Source organism: Podarcis gaigeae, assembly GCF_964106915.1.
Source record: "Podarcis gaigeae genome assembly, chromosome: 15".
Classification (NCBI taxonomy): domain Eukaryota; kingdom Metazoa; phylum Chordata; class Lepidosauria; order Squamata; family Lacertidae; genus Podarcis; species Podarcis gaigeae.
Genome location: NC_139692.1, coordinates 19159717 through 19165934, shown reverse-complemented (window position 1 = coordinate 19165934; position 6218 = coordinate 19159717). Strand labels below are relative to the sequence as shown.

Genomic DNA, 6218 nt, shown 5'->3' with positions numbered 1-6218 from the left:
AAATTTGTTAGTCTTTATGGTGCCACAAGACTCTCTGGGCCCCTGCGGACTGGCGTTTTATCGCAGGTGTTTTCTGCAAAATATTCTTGGCTCAATAATAGTGCATTGGTGGTGTATTTATTCTGCTTTAGTTTGTTTTGTGATGCTTCCCCAGTGCTACCACATTATTAATGTCCAAAAGTCCTATAGCACAACAAAAATGTAACCAGAACACTTGTTGGTAAGGTACAAGATTTCAATAGGACATTATGGGGCATGCACTGATTGGAAACGAAACAGTGCAACCACCCAATAAAATGGATGTCTGGAGAGATCCTCTGTTGATTTTGCTACAACAGACTAAGGCCACATTTACACCATATGGTCACAGCACTATCATGACTTTCCCCAAGAATTCTGGGGCTGTAGTTTGTTAAGGATGCTGAACGTTATTAAGAGACCTTCCATTCTCCCCACAGAGCTATGATTCGCAGAGTCCCCTGTGAATAGGGAATGATAATAATAATAATAATAATAATAATAATAATAATAATAATAATATCTGGCTGGGTTTCCCCAGGCACTCTGGACAGCTTCCAACAGAAAATTAAAAGCACATTAAACGTCAAACCTCCCTAAACAGGGCTGCCTTCAGATGTCTTCTATAAGTCAGATGGTTGTTTACAGTGGTACCTCGGGTTAAGTACTTAATTCGGTCTGGAGGTCTGTTCTTAACCTGAAACTGTTCTTAACCTGAAGCACCACTTTAGCTAATGGGGCCTCCTGCTGCTGCCAGGCCACCAGAGCACGATTTCTGATCTCATCCTGAAGCAAAGTTCTTAACCTGAGGTACTATTTCTGGGTTAGCGGAGTCTGTAACCTGAAGCGTATGTAACCCGAGGTACCACTGTATTTCCTTGACATCTGATGGGAGGGCAATCCACAGGGTGGGTGCCACTACCAAGAAGGCACTCTGCCTGGTTTCCTGTAACCTCACTTCTTGCAGTGAGGGAACCATCAAAAGGCCCTCGGTGTTGGACCTCGGTGTCAGGGCTGAAAGATGGGGGTGGAGACGCTCCTTCGGGTATACTGCGCTGAGGCCTTTTAGAGCTTTAAAGATCAGCAGCAACACTTTGAATTGTGCTTGGAAATGTACTGGGAGCCAATGTAGGTCTTTCAGGACCAGTATTATATGGCCTCAGTGACCACTCTCAGTTACCAGTCTAGCTGCTGCATTCTGGATTAGTTGTTCTACTACCCTGAGAATTGTAGCTCTGTGAGGGGAAATAGGGGTCCCCTAACCACTTTCAGCACCCTTAACAAACCACAGTTCCCAGGATTCTTTGTGGAAACAGTTTAAAGTGGTTTCACAGTGCTTGAAATGTGTACTGTGAATGTGGCATAATACAGCTACAGAGCACAAAGAATAACCTCTGGAAATGGCTAGTTTTGTCTCTTAGGGATGCCTTGTTAAAAGTTTATTAGTTCAAGTTGCTAGAGTTGCCACCTCAACTGACCCTTGTGAAGAACACCTGCAAGTAATTCTGACCCCAGCTGAAGAATAAGGATGCCCACTGAATGTTTTGGACTACAACTCCCATCAGCCCAATGATATAATGTCTTCTTGAGATCGGTGAACTGCCCACCAGCACAGGTGAAAAGTAATTAATCAGCAAAGTGCCTTGGTGTTGTGTTCCTTCTCTTGATATGTGTTGTGGCTGTGTAGGTGTGTGATTGTACTTGCTTACCTTTGGATAAAAGAATAAACTTGTTGTGGCATTCGTATGGTCGTCTCATGGACTATTGACCCGTACACCACTAATCCGCTGCCACCAACCAGGTTCTCCCTGGTAAATCACTTAGTCTCAGTCGGGTTCTCAAGTTAACAATGAAGTTTGTAGTTTATTGCAAACACAAATAAACTTTAAATGCATTTGAAACACTGTTACCCTTTACCCTCTTAGTCTTATTTTATCCTGTCTCTAATTCTTCTACCTCCCCTGACACAAGAACCAACTGCACTAACTGTCTCTCTATTTCCATCTGTCTTCCAACTGCTCTTTCCCCCAACTGCTTTTCCCCAGCTGTCTAAACCTCTGGCTAAGCCTTTTAAAAACAGATAGGCTCCGCCTCTGGCTTTCTATTGGTCTACCTATTAACCCTTTCTCTCCCCCTGTACAGACATTTCCTAAAGAATGGGCAAACACCACATTTGTATGCTGTACGGGGGGTTTGAGCAGCATCGAGTTTGTTCCACAGAACCTTTGAGGACCAGATAATACCATTACTAGCCAGCACAGCTGTGCTGCCTGGAGCTGTTGGGAGTTTTAGTCCAGAAAATAATGGAAGGCAGCTTTGGGATTTACAAAACCCAGGACATTTTGCAGCCTTGGAGTGGATGGTAAATGGCTTGCAGGGGTGGATATTGGGGGAGGTGGACAATAGGGATAAAATACAACACTTTTTTCCAGCCAGAATTTGCCAAAACTCAATTCTGGCACCTCTCAGAACATTTGGTGCCATTGCCATCCTAAGAGAATGAGGGAAGTGTTTTTGGTGAGTTCTGGCACCCCTTTTTCTAGAAAAACAGCACTGGTAAAAGAGAATTTGGTCTGATATGACTATTGAAATTGTAGTCTGCCTATATTTTCCTTTCAGCCTGTCCATATTTGGGGTTGGTTTAGAAGGCATCTCTTATGACTGGAAAGGTAAGTGTTTGGCTTATTGCACTGAACATACATAGCTTTGCCTTTCATTGCCAGAGTCCACATCTCTTCAATTTAGGCGAGGTGTGTGTTCTCTGGACAAGCAGCAACTGGTTTTTTTTTTGGTAACATCCAGCATGTTTTAACCCAGGCTTTCCCAACCTGGCAACCTCCAGATGTTTGGAAATACAATGGACATGCAGGTTGGCGCTGATGGGGATTGTATTACAAAACATCTGTAGGGCATGGAGAAGGCTGCCTTAAACCATGCCCGTGTTGACAGGCCACTCTTCAAGATTAAATAACCTCAGTCCTAAACATACTTACACACACTTGTTTGCAGTCACTTTAAAATTAATGGGGCTCACTTTCAAGCAAAGGTGGCTAGTCTCTCCATTTACATTCTGTGGCTGTTTGTTTGCTGCTTGTTTTTAAGTGGAAGGAGGTGGAACAAACCAAGTGTGACATTTAACCAGCACTTCTGGACTCATCACTTCTGCAGGCCTCAGTTTTAAATAGCCTTGCATCATGCTGTTAAATGTTTAATTTCTCGCGGATAGGCAATCATGTTTGTTTGCCGTTCACTTCATTTCCCTGAAGGTGCTTTGTTGTTCTCTAAAAGCCCATCTCCAATATTAAAGATCTTTGTTTTCTTCATGTAGAACAGGCTTTGTGTACACTGAGAAGGATTTTAATGGCATCGGCTGAGCTGGCGTCCTCTGGGGGCAGCGTCAATGAAGGAAGTGTCTTTTGATGCTGGCTACCATCTTGGAGTAGGTTTGGTTATGTCAATGCTACAAAAGCAAGCAGGTGTACTTGTAGAAGGTCACCTGTGTAGCATCTGACCCCACAGAAATGGAATCTGTTGTTACCGTCTTGAAGAAGATGTACTGGGACACCGTTGTCAAGACAGAGCTGCCTATAGGTCCCAGCTCACAGAGGACCAACGCTAGGCTGTAGTAATGTACAAAAGTCTTTATTGAAGTTCAGTTTCCATTTCAAAGCCGCAGCGTGCAGCCCTACGTCTTAAACCCTAGATCGGCGAAGTCCCGTCTGAGTCTCCTCCCCTCTGACACCAGTTTAAGATCCTAGCCCTGCTCCACCTTTTCCGCTGCTCTCTCCTCCTCTGGGTCCTCCTGCCCGCTGGGGCATTGCCCTTTCTGGACTCTTCCGACGCTGAGTCGCTTAGCTCCTCCCCCTGCCTCCGGCGGGCTTTAGGACCCAGTTACCAATCCTCATTCTCTGCTGTCCCGTGATACTGGCCGGATCTGACCTCCCCTCCGTTGTCCGACTCTCCGATGGAGGCGTGGTCAGCCCTGCCTCGTCTTCTCTCCCTGGTGGGGAATGCACTGCCCCCGATACTTGGGACTCTTCCCCCCCACTCTGCTCTGGTGGGGAAGCTGGTCCTGATTTCCAACTACTGCTCTGGGAGTCCCTGCTGCCCCCTTGCTCCTGGGGCGTTCCCCTTGGGAACCCCCTACCCCTGGCCACTGGCACCCCCTTCTGTGAATCTTCCGATTTGCTGGAGAGGCTCATGGAATCCCTCGGGCCACTGTCCTCTTCTCCTACGCTCCCCTCGGATTCTTCCCCTTCGCTCTCCATTTCCTCTCTTCCCTTTGCCTCTGCTCCTGAGCCCCTGACAATATTGAACCAACTCAAGGTATGCTGATAAAAGAGTGTAAGAAGAGCCTTGCTAGCTATGAACAGGTTTCTTGGATCATACCAAAGGTCCATTTAGTGCAGCTCATAATGATCAACAAGATTCATCTGAGAAGCTCAAAAGCAGGGGACAGTGGATTTTTTTGTTTTAAAAAACCCAGAAGCTTTTTTATTAGGAATTGTAGGTACCAATATTCCAAAGAAGCAGAAAAGACTTGTTATGTATGTGACAACAGCCACACGGATGCTACTAGCCCAGAGATGGAAAGAAGGCAAAGTCCCCACCAGAGAGGAATGGCAAACAAAGCTGATGGACTACGCCGAAATGGCAAAACTGACCAGAAAACTCAGGAACCAAGAAGACAAAAGCTTCAAGAAAGAATGGGAAAAATTTATAATTTATTTAGAAGACCACTGTAAGCAGATGAAAACTTTAGCAGGATTTTAATAACACTTGTAATGTAACAAACAATATGGACAATATGGACAAATACAAAATATAGATCATAAAATAATATGCATTTGAAAATGTTGACAATAAGACCCATGGAGGGGATGGTGGGAAGTCTCGAGAATCAGATAAATCTCTATATGGATATGTATTTGATACTGTTATAACTTTGTAAAATGAAATAAAAACGATTCCCTCGCCCCCCCCCAAAAAAAGCAGGGGACAGAGCTAATACCTGCTAGTATTCAGAGGCATTCTGCTTCTGAGGTTCCATATAACTGTTGTAGCTATTAAGAGTCTGGATGAATCACTCTGTTGTTGTTTTTAATTTTTATTCAAAATTAAAATAAAACATACTATCCAGAAACATATCATCCTTATTCCCCCCCCATTTTTCCTTTCTCCCCCCACCCTCCCACACAAAACCCACCCACCCCCACCCCCCAGCTTCCCTCAGTTCCAGTCTTTGATTTCTCTAAGAATGCTGTTTTCTGCATGATACACAGTTGTATAGATCCTCAAACTATTTAGCTGATTATTATCAATAAAAAGTTTGTGAATGTTTATTCAAAGCCAGCCAAGGAGTCCAGTTCTCTTTGTTGCGTCTTCAAATACTTTGTATTGAAGGGTTCCCATTCATCTTTAAAGTCACAGTTATCTTTGTCCCGAGAATCACTCTGCTTTGAGCCCTTTTCCCATTTACATTGGTTCAGATATAAGTCCGTCTCCATATTAATCTGCTAAAAAGAAAATACGCACAACTACTTCCATTTAAATACATACGTTTTAAAGCAGGATTGGGGATTTGACCTCCTTGAAGAATCATTGCCCTATCACTGGCCTCAGCACCTATGGAGTTGAACATGGAACCTATGGAGATGGAGTGGAACCTGGGAAATCCCCTGAGGACCACCATTCCAGGATGTGCCCCATTCAAGAATGCAAAGATGTGGTGCACCCTGACTCATCTCACCTCGCGCCGGGGAAGGGTACTTCTTCACACAGCACATAGTTAAACTTGGAACTCGCTCCCACAGGAGGCAGAAATGGCCTCCATCATTGAGGAGAAGGCTCTCAATAGCTACTAGCCATGATGGGTATGCCTTGTGCTATGTATTCAGTGGTCTGTGTTTGCCCAAGGTTGAGTCTGGAATGATTCTGAGCTCCTGTGTTCTGATTCAATACATGATGTCCCATCATAGAACGTTTCAGGATTTGGGCCTCTGCCATTGGCCCTTGAGCTCTGAGTCGTGATTCACAGCTTGGAAGTTTAGACAGCCAATCACATTGGGACTGGGAGTGGCCCAGATTTTCAGGAATGTATATAAGCAGTTGCTTTGCCCCTGTTGTCCAGTTCTGTAGTTCAATAAAGGTTCTTGCTCTTATCTCTGTGTCTTGCCTCGTGGGAACCCACCTACACTTCA

At 44.7% G+C, this 6218-nt stretch overlaps 1 long non-coding RNA gene across 1 annotated transcript; it reads right to left on the bottom strand.

Annotated features, from left to right (window-relative positions):
* Positions 1-1853: 1853 nt before the first annotated feature.
* LOC310832415 lies at positions 1854-5187 on the bottom strand. Its single transcript, XR_014558280.1, has 2 exons — positions 4326-5187; positions 1854-3603 (listed from the first exon to the last, which is right to left on the bottom strand). It is a non-coding gene; the product is annotated as an uncharacterized lncRNA (long non-coding RNA).
* Between the last annotated feature and the right edge of the window lie 1031 nt (positions 5188-6218).